Source organism: Hemiscyllium ocellatum, chromosome 4 (genome assembly GCF_020745735.1).
Source record: "Hemiscyllium ocellatum isolate sHemOce1 chromosome 4, sHemOce1.pat.X.cur, whole genome shotgun sequence".
NCBI classification, from domain to species: Eukaryota; Metazoa; Chordata; class Chondrichthyes; order Orectolobiformes; family Hemiscylliidae; genus Hemiscyllium; species Hemiscyllium ocellatum.
In genome coordinates this window covers 58,847,677-58,862,904 of record NC_083404.1, presented here as the reverse complement: position 1 = coordinate 58,862,904, position 15,228 = coordinate 58,847,677, and the positions used below count along the sequence as shown (strand labels likewise).

General features: G+C 40.9%; 1 protein-coding gene and 1 long non-coding RNA gene across 2 annotated transcripts in view; one reads left to right on the top strand and one right to left on the bottom strand.

Annotated features, from left to right (window-relative positions):
• Positions 1-13,392, bottom strand: part of rnf19a (ring finger protein 19A, RBR E3 ubiquitin protein ligase) — a 72,352-nt gene extending 58,960 nt beyond the window's left edge. The window contains exon 1 of the mRNA XM_060823282.1: positions 13,283-13,392. The gene's annotated coding sequence lies outside the window, so the exon portion shown is untranslated. The remainder of the gene's footprint in view (positions 1-13,282) is intronic.
• A 120-nt stretch (positions 13,393-13,512) lies between these two features.
• LOC132815388 (uncharacterized) overlaps positions 13,513-15,228 on the top strand; it is a 59,422-nt gene continuing 57,706 nt past the window's right edge. The window contains exon 1 of the long non-coding RNA XR_009644648.1: positions 13,513-13,765. This is a non-coding gene — a long non-coding RNA (uncharacterized LOC132815388). The remainder of the gene's footprint in view (positions 13,766-15,228) is intronic.

Genomic DNA, 15,228 nt, shown 5'->3' with positions numbered 1-15,228 from the left:
AAGAAAAAGGATTATTGGAGACCATTCATCTGAGCTAAAACTCTTCCAAACAGTGTGCTAGTTGCAGTCATCTTCAGCTGCTTCATCAGTGAACTTCCCTCATGCCTAAGATCAAAAGTGGAAATATTTATACATTCCACAAATAAACAAATAGACTGTGCACACCAAATACAGAACAATACTTGCGCCTGAAATGCTGATTTTCTCACTGCACATTCTGGGTAACAACCATTTCTAATGAGAAAGAGAGTTTATTTATTTCCTCTTAATATTCGATGGTACTATCATCACCAAATTCTCCACATCAACATCCTTGAAGGTGAACAGGATAGGATATGGAGCTGAAATATAATTGGGCCAGCTACAAATAGTCAGAACACCCAAAGTCTTCCAATATCTAAAAATCAAATTTAGAAGCATGTTGGAACATATTCCACTTGTCTGGAATCAAACTTTTAAAAACATTTAAACAGATTGACACCATTCAGAAAAACGCATGCCACTTTTTAGATTAGATTTCTTACAGGCCCTTCGGCCCAACAAGTCCACACCGACTCACCGAAGCGCAACCCACCCAGACCCATTCCTCTCTACTTACCCCTTCACCTAACACTACGGGCAATTTAGCATGGCCAATTCACCTAACCTGCACATTTTTTGGACTGCGGGAGGAAACCGGAGCACCCGGAGGAAACCCACGCAGACATGGGGAGAATGTGCAAACTCCAAATAGTCGGTCGCCTGAGGCAGGAATTGAACCCAGGTCTCTGGCGGTGAGACAGCAGTGCTAACCACTGTGCCACCGTGCCGCCCATCTTGATTCACTACTTTAAACATTAACATCCTACACTACCATCACATCAATCCCAACAAGCATTGCACAACTTACCATGAGTTCTTCAACAGAGTGAATGAGCAACCTGCCATTTAAGAACATGATCACCTCAAAAGCACCACTACAAATTTCACCATTCTAACATAGAAATGTATCATTCTGCTTTCACCACTGCTGCACCTAATACCTTCCATTAGAGAAACCTGGGCGTGTCTTCATCCACTGACTGAAGCAGTTCAAGGCAGCAACTCACAACTATAAACGCAATTAGAAATCAGCAATAAATACTGGCCCTGTTAGTGGCACCCACATACCATAAATTTAAAACATAATTAAACCCCTTCCAATATACACACACATTTAAATGATGATCTACTGAAAGAAAATGATCATGTTTAACTATTATAAGTGAAACTTGATACCAGTGCCCTATCTATATTGTATGCAATGTCTCAAACCTCTCTAACTAAAGCAACACAATTGAAATGCAGTTGTCAAATTATATACATCTGGATTGCTGTTTACCTAATTTATAGTGCATCAATAGATGCAAGTCATAATTTCAGATCAGATGCTGCATTTTTGATGATGATATTAGCTGGCTAAATGCTGGCCAGGATACAAAGTGAAATCAAATTTTCAATTATTTTCTAGGGTCATTTACCTCCACCCAACATTTGGGACCAGAGATCCACATCTTGTCTGTCTAAATTCAATTTCTAGGAGGTAGGATTCAGAAATCATAAGATGTCTTTAGGAACATACTGCTATTCTGCTGAACATTCCTGAAAAACCAAACTGAACGTATGTACTCTTGTACTCCCAAATTAGTCTGGAGAAGCAGCACTCAAAGATTCCCAACCTCTTTACACCACATTCCTTTAAATCAAGAGGGTAGAGACTCCTGCTTCTCATCAGGTCAATAAAGGAAGCTAGATGTGTGTTTTGAATGGTAGCCATACTCAAATATTCAGACTTTCATAATTAGGTATTTAGGATCCTCACTGAAATACGATACACTTGCCAACAATTGCACTCCTTCACTGTAAAAGAACCTTAAGATAACATGAGCCTGTTTGAATTGCTGAGTAATTGCTCACTGCAATGCTGAAGGGGTGGCTCCTTCATTCTTTTTTGTTGGCTAATTGGGTCTACAGTTGACAAAATACGACTGCCCTAGGATAAGTTTAAATTCTTTATCAATTCAATAATGTGGCCCCTTACAACAGCACTGCAGCAAAAAGAAACATTGCAAAAATAGTTCCACCAAAAGTAGAAAACTCTTTATGAATCATTATTGTGCAATGCTACAAGCCATCAGATACATTAGAAATTACTTGCAAGTCTGTCATCTCACAAGAAATTGAAATCAAGGTGACAGTTTTTATTTCCCATGACAGTCACCATTATATACTGAATAAATCAGGCCCCGTTTTTGCAAGCTTTTTTTTTGTTTTAGGCCTAAGCCTTGTTATGGTCAGCATGCTACATTTATGAAACATAGAAAAAGACCTTGCAATCCACTAGCCAGGAGGCAGTTGTTCAATAAGACCCTACAAATTGAGTGGTTCATCATCTACAATAAATTCAGTCCAGAACAGCCTAAAGGGCATGCTGGAAGATTTGGAACAAGGTCTTTTTTGACTAATGAGAAATTGGTTCATAAGGATTGGCAGTTGTAACTAAGTAGACTTGAGCCTCCAGCATTAAAAACAGAACAATATTGCGAGATCTTGAAACGTTAAAAAGTGAGAAATGCAAATTACATAGATTTCTTGGTCTAGAACTGTAACAAACTAGAAACAACCTGGGTTTTTTCTTTAATAATATTCTGGCTGGCATATTGCAGGCTTGTAAGTGGATACTAAGAGTTTAGTACTCTGAATTAAAGGTCGTCATAAATTTTCCTCTGTTCACTACAATGTACACCAATACTAAGATTCCAAAATGAAAAATAAATATTGAAGTTGCAAAATAATTCTGGTCTCCTTCCTATCGGAAGGATGTTGTGAAACTTGAAAGGGTTCAGAAAAGATTTACAAGGATTTGCCAGAGTTGGAAGATTTCAGCTATACAGAGAGGTTGAATAGGCTGGGGCTGTTTTCCCTGGAGTACGGAGGCCGAAGGGTGACTTATAGTGGTTTATAAAATAATGAGGGACATGGATAAGGTAAATAGACAAAGTCTTTCCCCTGGGGTGGGTGAGTCCAGAACTAGACAGCATAAGTTTAAGGTGACAGTGAAAAGCTATAAACGATACCCAAGAGGCAACTTTTTCACGCAGAGGGTGGTGCATGTATGAAATGAGCAGCCAGAGAAATTGGAGGCTAGCATGATTGCAACTTTGAAATGGCATCTACATGAATATATGAATAGGAACTGTTTGGAGGGATAAGGGCTGCACATTGGCAAGTGGGACTAGATTAGGTTGGGATATCTGGTTGGCATGGACAAGTTGGACCGAAGGGTCTGCTTCTGTGCTGTACATCTCTATGACTATGACTTTATAACAGATCACTTTGTAAGCAAAAGGAAGCAAAGGTTCATGTTTTGGGTGGGACACTGCATCAGAACTCAGACTGAAGAACACTGTTGTGAGGATCAACAAAAGCAATTTCTTTAGCTATTCCTACTTTCGGGCAACAATATAGTGTTAACTAGTGAATTCATTGAAGTTTCCACGATTAGCCGACTTCTTACCATGAACAGCTAAACTCCACTCTTTCCAAACATATTCTAAGGCTCTATTTGCAAGGTTAATGACATTTATCAAAACAACCCTAAGCAATTTTCCATAATGTTATGAGTTTTATTCACTCACAAATTGCCTCACAGAAATACAAGACCAAATACAAGGAAACAAGATTTCACTTCGATATCACAGTTTTCATTTTACAGTAAGAAAAATGCAAACATTTAACTGCTCGTCAACATATTCGCAGAGAGAAAGAATGGTATCATGTTAGATAAATTACTGATATCTCTCATAATATGGTTTTATATCAGATAGCGTTTTTTTTTGCTATGCAGTTTGCATGTTTTTCATAGTACATTATTGATAATTTGTTACCAACAGTTTGTTGCACCAAGAGTACCACAAAGTATTGTGGTAAGAACTCTCACAAAGTATTTTTTGCATTAAGGCAGACAAAACCCATTTGTAATAAAAATGTTTACTGAAAATATTCTGACATGCACTGTTCGACCTTCAAGATTTGCAAATATGTAGGATTTGATTAGTGTCTTTACTGGTGACTGAAAGTAAGAGCAGACTTTTGATTAAACTCAAGGAAGGATGGATAGCAAAAGAACGGACAAGACTAGACTAAATTTACATAGCATATTACTAGTCTATTTGCACACATTGATATAGACGGAAAAACAATTAACCTCAAGACATCCAGCATGAAGTAACTTACTCCATCCAATTTTTCAGTTCACCGAAGGAAATATAAACCTGAAGTGATTACCAGTGCAAAAAGTGGAAGTTCAAGAGAAAAAGTTTATAAAATCAGAAAAGAGTGCCAGAAGTTCTCAGAATGAGTAGTTTTCTCCTAAATTGACAAATCGAGTCTCCAAAGCTGAGGGAAAAGCAATTTATACAAATGAGCAAATCTGCACACAGATGAAGTTTGGATTGCCAATGCACCGTGGGCGGCACGGTGGCACAGTGGTTAGCACTGCTGCCTCATAGCGCCTGTAGACCCGGGTTCAATTCCCGACTCAGGCGACTGACTGTGTGGAGTTTGCACGTTCTCCCCGTGTCTGCGTGGGTTTCCTCCGGGTGCTCCGGTTTCCTCCCACAGTCCAAAGATGTGCGGGTCAGGTGAATTGGCCAAGCTAAATTGCCCGTAGTGTTAGGTAAGGGATAAATGTAGGGGTATGGGTGGGTTGCGCTTCGGCGGGTCGGTGTGGACTTGTTGGGCCGAAGGGCCTGTTTCCACACTGTAAGTCTAATATATAAGCAAGAGTTTAGAAACAAAAACCTGCAGGAAACTAAACCAATGTAAAAATCACTAAAAGTTATGATGCCCAGCCTTTTCCTTGCATATCCTTCTGGGGTTAATCTTCATGGTCCAAGTTGGTGTGTAAATTGCACTAAATCCAAAAATAAATCATGAACACAGTTTCACTGAAAGATATCAGATCAGATTACGATCTTATTGAACAGTCACCAGCACTCCCATCAAAGACAGGTCTAAAATCTCAAAGCATCCACACAAACATAAAAAGGCTACAGTTGCCAGACATTTTTAATCCAATAATCAAAATATAGTTTATCCCTGTTGGCACAAATAATTCAAATTAAGCAGTTTGATAAAAGCAGCATTCACCTTCATGAACAAGTTGAATAGAAAACTGCAACTGTATTCAGTTCTAAGGCATAGATATAATTTTGTTATTTAAAACATGTGCAAATTTCCTTGCCTGCACAAAATTGCAAAGTTTCTGATGGCTCAATCATATTGTTGAATTTTTGCATCATCATACAGATTGTCAAAGTACAACAAAAAGATAGTCGCTCACATAAGGATTAGTTAATGGGCAGAGAACAGAAAACAGATTATTTGCAGGGTGTAAATTATGGAGTGCCACAGAATCAATACTAGTGCTTCAACTATGCAGAGCTTTTATTACTCACAGAAGTGGACTGTACGCAATAGAGCTTGCTGATGACACAAAGGAGGGTGGGAACTTCAGCAATAAGGAGGCTACAAAGGAATATAGGCCAGTTAAGTTTTTGAGCAAGGTGCCAGATACAAATGCATAATTATTCATTTTGGTGGTTAGAATGGAAAACACAGATTTTTAAGAAATGGGAAAGATAAATAAATGGAATCATATAGCACGAAAACATTCTGTTCAATTCATCCATTCCTGCCATCCCAATCTGACCCAGTCCCATTGGCTTTCATTTGACCAATATCCCTCTGAACAATTCCATATTCATATACTCATCCAGATGTCTTTTAAATGTTGGAATTGTACCTGCCTCCACCACTTCCTCTGACAGCTGGTTCTACTCAAGCATCACTCTCTACACAAGAGTTACTTCTCAGGTCCTTTAAAATTTTTCTACTCTCACCATAAACTTATGCCCTCTAGCTTTGGACTCCCCACCCAAGGAAAAAGACTTTGGCTATTCACCCTATCCAAGCCACTCATGATTTTATAAACCTCTATAAATTCACCTGTCACGCTCCGGGGAAAAAAGCCCCAGCCTATTTAGCCTCTTCCTATAACTCAAACCTTCCAGTCTCAGCAATACCTTTGTAAATGGGGAGGCAATGCCTAGTGGTATTATCGTTAAGCTATTAATCCAGAAACTCAGCTAATCCTGCTATGCAAATTGTGAAATCTGAATTCAGTAAAGAATCTAGAATTAAGGGGCTAATGATGACTTAGAAACCATTGCTCATTGTTGGAAAAACATATCTGGTTCCTTTAGGGTAAGGAATCTGCTGTCCTTACTTGGTCTGGCCCACATGTGACTCCAGACCCACAGCAATGAGGTTGACTTTAAACTGCCGCCGGTCAATTAGGACGGGCAATAAATGCTAACCTAGCCAGAGATGCCCACATCCAGTGAGTAATTTTTTTTAAAAAATCTTTCTGCACCCTCTCAAGTTGAACAACATCCTTCCTATACAAGGGCAACTAGAATTGTATGCAGAATTCTAAAAGTGATCTCACCAATGTCCTATACAGCTGCAACATGATGTCCCAACTGCTATATTCAATATTCAGACCAATGAAGACAAGCATGCCAATGCCTTCACCACCCTGCAACTCCACCTTCAAGGAACACCACATCTGTAGCCCTAAGTCTCTTTGTTGGTAACACTCCACAATACCCTATCATTAACTGTACAAGTCCAACTCTGGTTTGCCTTACCAAAATTCAACACCTCACTTTTATCCAAATTAAAATCAACCTGCCACTCCTTGGCCCATGGGCCCATCTGATCAAGGTCCATTGTACTCAGATAATCTTATTCACAGTCCCACTACACCTCCCTATTTTGGTGTCATTTGCAAATCCTATTAACCATTCCTCCTATATTCACATTCAAATCACTGGACCCAGCACCAATTCTTGTGGCACACTGTTGATCACAGGCCTCCAGTCCAAAGAGCAACCCTCTACCACCAGCCTCCGCCTCGTACCTTCAAGCTAACTTTATATCCAATTGGCTAGCTTCCCCTGAATCTCATGCTAGCTAACCTTACTAACTAGTTTACTATGTTGATATTCAGAGGAACGGTGGAGTTGTTCTACATGAAAGTTAACATACAGGCCCAGTAACCTAATAGGAAGAAAAATTATATGTTGGTATTTATTGCAAGGAGGGCGCAGTCTTGCTGTAATTGCAGAAAGCATCCAATGAGTATTATAAAGGTTGGGTCTCCGCACCCAGGGAAGGAAGCAGAGTGTTCACTCGATTGATTCCTAGAATGAGAATGTAACCACATTAAAGGACTGAGACTGGAACTGGATTATATTCTCTGGACATGGAAAGGAAGAAAGGCTTCTGCCCGAAACGTCGCTTCTCCTGCTCTTCAGATGCTGTCTGACCTGCTGGGCTTTTCCAGCACCACTCTTGACATGGAAAGGTGATATCATTGAAAAGTACAAGATTCTGAAAGATCTTAACAGAATAGATCCTCATAAAGATGCATGTCAAAAAGCATCTTGTTAAATGGTTACAACTTTTTGTAGAATTTATTGAAACAAGGTTAAAGATCATTACCCAATTACAACTGCTCGAGTTCCCTGTGTACCCAAGAACTCTATGGAAAGCTAGAGAAGTGATTTCTGGGCCTCTTGTTGAGATATTTGTATCATCGATAGTCACAGGTGAGGTGCCGGAAGACTGGAGGTTGGCAAACGTGGTGCCACTGTTTAAGAAAGGTGGTAAGGACAAGCCAGGGAACTATAGACCAGTGAGCCTGACGTCGGTGGTGGGCAAGTTGTTGGAGGGAATCCTGAGGGACAGTATGTACATGTATTTGGAAAGGCAAGGACTGATTAGGGATAGTCAACATGGCTTTGTGGTGGGAAATCATGTCTCACAAACATCATTGAGTTTTTTGAAGAAGTAACAAAGAAGATTGATGAGGGTAGAGTAGTACATGTGATCTGCAAGGTTTGTAGCTCAGGTTGAGGTTTAGGGTGTAGCTTTGCTCACTGAGCTGTAGGTTTGATATCCAGATGTTTCATTACCTGGCTAGGTAACATCATCAGTGACGACCTCCAAGTGAAGTGAAGCTGTTGTCTCCTGCTTTCTAATTATAGGTTTGTCCTGGATGGGATTCCTGGGGGTTGTGGTGATGTCATTTCCTGTTTGTTTTCGGAGGGGTTGATAGATGGTATCTAGATCTGTGTGTTTGTTTATGGCGTTATGGTTGGAATGCCAGGCCTCTAGGAATTCTCTGGCATGTCTTTGCTTAGCCTGTCCCAGGATAGATGTGTTGTCCCAGTTGAATTGATGTTTTTTTTTCATCCGTGTGTAGGGCTACGAGGGAGAGAGGGTCGTGTCTTTTTGTGGCTAGCTGGTGTTCATGTATCCTGGTGGCTAACTTTCTTCCTGTTTGTCCTACGTAGTGTTTGTGGCAGTCCTTGCATGGAATTTTGTAGGTGATGTTGGTTTTGTCCATGGGTTGTACTGGGTCTTTTAAGTTTGTTAGTTTTTGTTTGAGAGTGTTGGTGGGTTTGTGTGCTACTAAGATTCCATGGGATCTTAGTAGTCTGGCTGTCATTTCTGAAACTTCTTTGATGTATGGTAAGGTGGTTAGGGTTTCTGGCTGTGTTTGGATATGATCAGTATGAACTTCAGTAAGGCGTTCGACAAGGTTCCCCATGGGAGACTGATTAGCAAGGTTCGATCTCATGGAATACAAGGATGACTAGCCATTTGGATACAGAACTGGCTCAAAGATAGAAGACAGAGGGTGGTGGTGGAGGGTTGTTTTTCAGACTGGAGGCCTGTAACCAATAGAGTGCCACAAGGATTGGTGCTGGGTCCACTACTTTTCATCATTTACATAAATATTTGGATGTGAGCATAAGAGGTACAGTTAGTAGGTTTGCAGATGACACCAAAATTGGAGGTGTAGTGGACAGCGAAGAGGGTTACCTCAGATTACAACAGGATCCGGACCAGATGGGCCAATGGGCTGAGAAGTGGCAGCTCGAGTTTAATTCAGATAAATGAGAGGTGCTGCATTTTGAGAAAGCAAATCTTAGCAGGACTTAGACACTTAATGGTAAGGTCCTAGGGAGGGTTGATGAACAAAGACACCTTGGAGTGCAGGTTCATAGCTCCTTGAAAGTGGAGTTGCAGGTAGATAGGATAGTGAAGAAGGCGTTTGGTATGCTTTCCTTTATTGGTCAGAGTATTGAGTACAGGAGTTGGGAGGTCATGTTGTGGCTGTACAGGACATTAGTTAGGCCACTGTTGGAATATTGCGTGGAATATTGCGTGCAATCCTGGTCTCCTTCCTATCAGAAAGATGTTGTGAAACTTGAAAGGGTTCAGAAAAGATTTACAAGGATGTTGCCAGTGTTGGAGGATTTGAGCTATAGGGAGAGGCTGAACAGGCTGGGGCTGTTTTCCCTGGAATGTCGGAGGCTGAGGTTTACAAAATTATGAGGGGCATGGATAGGATAAATAGACTAAGTCTTTTCCCTGGGGTGGGAGAGTCCAGAACTAGAGGGCATAGGTTTAGGTTGAGAGGGGAAAGATACAAAAGAGACCTAAGGGGCAGCTTTTTAACGCAGAATGTGGTACATGTGTGGAATGAGCTGCCAGAGGACGTGATGGAGGCTGGTACAATTGCAACATTTATGAGGCATTTGGAGGGTATATGAATAGGAAGGGTTTGGAGGGATATGGGCCCAGTTTTGACAGGTGGGACTAGATTGGGTTGGGATATCGGGTCGACATGGACAGGTTGGACTGAAGGGTCTGTTTCCATGCTGTACATTTCCATGACTATGACTCTAAAGACTTTTGTCAGACAAAAGTTTCACAGACAGTACAAAGGCACTAAAATATTTGTTACATCAATGGTACTACTGAACTCTCAGCTGCCATACAGACCTCTTAATAAATGCTGCAGTTTATGGTACTTAAATATACCTGAAGCTCAATCTCATGCTGATCCACCCCTGCACCTTCACCCCCACCCATTCTCAATTACAATTCTTCAAGCACAAAATGTAGTGTAATTATGACAAAGAAAAGACCTAATTGTCTTGCACTTCGTTTTCCTTCAATGATGCAAGAACCTGAAGTGACAATTGAAATATTGTGCTTGAAAAATCACCTTAACGTCATACGCAAAATGTAAAATCACCTTGTTACCTTTTTCAATGACATCTGGTTCTTTTACAACTTCAATTTGGCAACAGAGAAAAAATAAAATCCATAATTTGCTGTGACCTATCATGCACTCTTACCCAATCTGTCCCTTTACTCTCAGTTCAGTTCAATCTCACTTTCACTTTAGTCTGAAGGGTCATTGCACCCGAAACATTAACTCAGATTTCTCTCCACAGGTGCTGCCAGACCTGCTGAGTTTTTCCAGCAATTTCTGTTTTTGTTTCTAATTTCCAGCATTCCCAGTTCTTTTGAATTTCATGATAGTCAATGGTACAGAACTCTGGTAGCCAAATAAAATTGCACCCTCACGTTTTCAGTCCTCGCATCACCAGAAAGCAATCATGACCAGAATTAGGAACAAGGACCAACTTTAATCAACATGTTTAGTTCCATTGCTTTTACTGCCATTAAAAATTGCAACAAGCCAAAGAAAGACTTGGGTGAAATTCTAAGACCACCTAGGTTTAAATGGTTCACTATGATTGAAAAATGTGGTTGTGGAAAAACACAGCAGGCCAGGCAGCATCTGAGGACCGGGAGAATCGACGTTTTGGGCATAAGCCCTTCTCGGATGCTGCCTGGCCTGATGTGTTTTTCCAGCACATTTTTTTTAAACTCTGGTCTCCAACATCTGCAATCCTCACTTTCTCCTGGTTCACTCTGGGCCAGATGACAAAATTTAATCAAAACATTACTCTTTCAACTTGTTCAAAAATCATACTATCCTGTCTAATAACCTTCAAAGATTTTTTGAGATCATAAAAAATGCATTTAAAAGAACTGAGTAAAGAGTCTAGCAACACCAATATGATACTCAACGCACTACCAAAAAACATGCCATCACATTCCATCATAACTCAGTATAATATCGATTGCACTGTGCTAATCTTTGTTTACAATATTTTGCTTCATCCAGACAGAGGTTGACTTTGCTGTATGATGCCTTTTTTGTATCATATTTAAAGAACTAGCAATATTTTACAGACTGTTACCAAAAAACATCAATCCAATAAGGTAAAAATGTTTTTAAAATCAATGTTTATCTAGAAAGCAATGCCAAATTCCCAACAAGTTCTTACATTTTATGGTTCACACTTTGCACAAAACCAGCCATCTTCAGAAAAAAGCCAGCTGTGGTTTGGGAAAATATAATCGGAAAGTTGACACATCCATTCCACACATCTGGAATTGTTCCGAGGCAGATTCTTCCCTCTCCTAGAATGTGAAACAGATTCTCCTCCACAAAAATGTAATACTTCACAAACCACTGTCAAAGCCCTCAGACCTGCAAGCACTTGTTTTTAGCGTCAGTGCCACATCCTGTTCAGTACTGACCCAACACCAAAAGTACTGCTTATGACACAAAAATACATATTTAAGAGTAAACTTTATTACAGCAAGAATACTTGGAAGTGAAATGAAAGTCAGCCAAAGATGATAAGCATTGAAAGTAAAAATAGGTCTTCCTTGCACTGCTTAAAATCTGAAAGGTGGTGTCTGGCTTGTCAGTTCTCTTCAGTCATTGAAAAAACCAGTACAACAGCAGTCATAGACTGTTTGAGCATCTACGTATAGAACTTTTTATATCCATTATGCAATATGCTGAATGGTAACGTCACCAGAGAGCCAGAGGTTAAATGAGAAAGCTGTACATCAAATCTGGAAATCTTCTAGGTCTAAATAGGTCAATGATGTGGAAGTGCCAGTGTTGAACTTGAGTGGACAAAGTTAAAAATCGCACCAGGTTATAGACCAACAAGTTTATTTGGAACTACAAGTTTTCGGAGTACTGATTCTTCATCAGGTAGTTAGTTACCTGACAAAGGAGCAATGCTCCGAAAGCTTGTACTTCCAAATAAACCTTTCGGACCAGTCCAATGCAACGAATAAGCACAATTCTTGGATGCTGCCTGAACTGCTGTGCTCTTTCAGTACCACTAATCCAGAATCTGGTTTCCAGCATCTGCAGTCATTGTTTTTACCTCGTTGATTACAACTCTCCAGGTACATGCTAATTAAAACATAGCCAGTAACATGTAACTTTATAGTATATGAAAATCTGCAAAGCGGCACAATCTTGAAATACACATTTCTTGAAAGATATTTAAACCATTACAACTCTAGAGTGAATTATTAGCCATGCATAATTGTGCTCCCACCAACATAAATTAATAAAATAGGCATGAATGCTCAGTGTTAAGGTGGAACATATTTAGTTGTAATCTTAGCAAATCATACTTTGACTATACATTAGGTCAAGTGCACTTCCACTCCCCTCCGTGATCCCCTGCCCACATCAAATCTTGAGCTTTAGATTGATTAGAAGCGTCGAATGCACTCCATGCTATTTAACAAATAAATCACGCTTCCACCACACAACTTTTTTCAATTTTAAACCATGTGATTTAAAAGGACATTCACGGTTTGCCAGAAGCAACAGATCACTGGCGGAAAATGTAAACATTCTGCGTGAACTTCGCCCTGTGCAGTTTCTAATTTTGTTATCAAGTCTTTTCCGAAGAGAAATCAAAAAAAAGAGACAGGAAAAAAAAATCTTACGTTTTGAGGTGCTGCAAATATTTGGAAAGTATGCACCCGGATTCCCAAACAAGTTCATTCAAAAGAAAAAACAGTCCTGGCAATATTCCATGACTTATCCCTTCCAACATCTGTTTCCACTTTACCCTATTGTGAATGGGGGGGGGGGGGGGGAAGGAAGTAGTAAGATGAGAAAAGAGTTCAAGATTGCAGCCCCCAGCACGGCGTCTGGGAAAGGAGAAGGAGGAAAGGGGAAAGAAGGGGGAAGGGAGTATGTTTGCACCCAAGGGCCGTTCCACAGAGTACGAGTATCCTCCTTCGGGACCCGGGCTGTAATGATTCAGACACCAACCGTTTTACATTCCTGGAGAGGGGAGGGGGGCCTTGCCCAAGCCAGAGAAGATCCAGCGACAGAAACCCAGACACAGGCCACTCGATCAGCCCTTGTCTAATCCCGTCCCTCCCCAATCTAAATTCTGCATTCGCCTCCACTCTGGCCCGATTCCTTCCAGCTCACACTCACCAACTGAGGTCTCAGACGCTCACAGACAGTCCGCCGGTCCCACCGTCTGTCTATCTGTCCACCGCCTCGCAGAGTTCCCTGAATTCCCTCCTCCGAGATCACCAGCCCCACCCCCACACACACACAGACAGGCCGCCGCTCCACCCACTCCGCACCTTCTGCTGACGCGTGCGTGCGCGCACGCGCGCATCACCGCGGTCTGCGCGTGCTTGCGCGGCAGTACATGATGTTCGAACTGATTTGGAGCTGAAACGTCCTTTCTGCACGAATCGAGCAGGGAGGGACGGCCTGCCCTGCTGCATTTTTTAGGAGTGCGCGCAGGGCTAAGCTGTTTACTCACGCGCGAAGAATGCGTAGTTGTTCACCCGGGAGGGGTCAGACTGGGAGCGGTGCGGCTTCATTGCTCTCCGTTCTTGTTCTAAAATGGATGATCCTTCCCGGAACCGCACAAACAGGTTTACTTGTCATGAGGCTGAAATGAGGGTAAATCAGTCGCAACAGTCGTAGTGAATTATTTAATTTATTTTCTCCGATTTAAATATCGCATTTCTAGAAAATTGTCTACTTCGGTTTTATTTTAAATCGCTGACAGCCGCAGAGAAAGAAGGAAATTATATCTATATAGCATCTTTTGCGACACCTCAAACTGCTTCGCTGGTCAACGAGTACTTTTCGTACTCCAAACATTGTTTTTTTTAAATACAAAAGTCAGGATGATGGGCAAACGGTGGCGGGCTGCGTAGAGTTTGAGACTATACATAATAGTGTTGTACAGCTGTGAGACAGACCCTTTAGTCCAATTTGTCCATCAGGTATCCTAAACCAATCAAGCCCCATCTGCCAATATTTGGCCCCCATCTAAACCCTTCCTATTCGTATACCCATCCTTATGCTTTTTAAACGTTTTAATTGCACCAGCCTTCACCACTTCCTCTGGCAACTCTTTCTATGCATGCACCACCCACTGTGTGAAAAAGTTGCCCGTGAGATCCTTTTTGAATCTTTTCCCCTCTCACTTTAAACCTATGCCTTCTAGTTTTGGATCCCGCTCCTAGGGAAAAGACCTTGTCTGTTTTCCCTATCCATGACCCTCATGATTTTATAAAGCTCCACAAGGTCACCACTCAATTTCCTAAACTCCAGTGAAAAAAGTCCCAGTTTATCCAGCCACTCCTTTTAACTCAAAGCCTCCAATCCTGGTAACGTCCTTCTAAGTCTTTTCTGTACCCTGTCCAATTTAATAATATCCTTACGATAGCAGGGTGACCAGAACTGTACACAGTACTTCAAAAGTGGCATCACCAACATCCAGTACAACTGCAACATTGATGGTTCAGCTCCTAAACTCAGTCGTCTGAGCAAGTGTTCCAAACACCTTTGCCACTCTGTCTGTCTATGACATAACTTTGAATGAATTATGTACCTGAATGCCTAGGTCTCTATTACACAACACTTCCCAGGGCCAGACCATTTACTGCGAAAGTCTTGCCCTTGTTGCAACACTTCACATTTATCTAAATTATACTCTACCTGCCACTCCACAGCCCATTTGATCAAGATCGCTTTGTAATTTTAGATATCCTTCCTCATTGTCAACTATATCACCAATTTTGGTGTCATCCACAAACTAACTTACCATGCTTCCTATATTCCCATCCAAATCATTTATATAAATGGACATCAATGGACTGAGTTTCTCAACCATTGGTGACTGTACCTTCAATTATTAAAATCAAGACTTGGCATTCTTTCCTTACGTCTCTACTTTCCTTCTGTAAGACCACCGTAATTATTGACAGATCTTCTGGTTGTCTTGATGCTATTCTTGAATTTTAATGTCCCAATGAAGCATCTCAGGATGTTTTATTATCTTAAAGATGCTGTATTTCTTTTTGCAATTGATAACAAATTACACATAAAATGAAGGTAGATGATTTGGATTACTC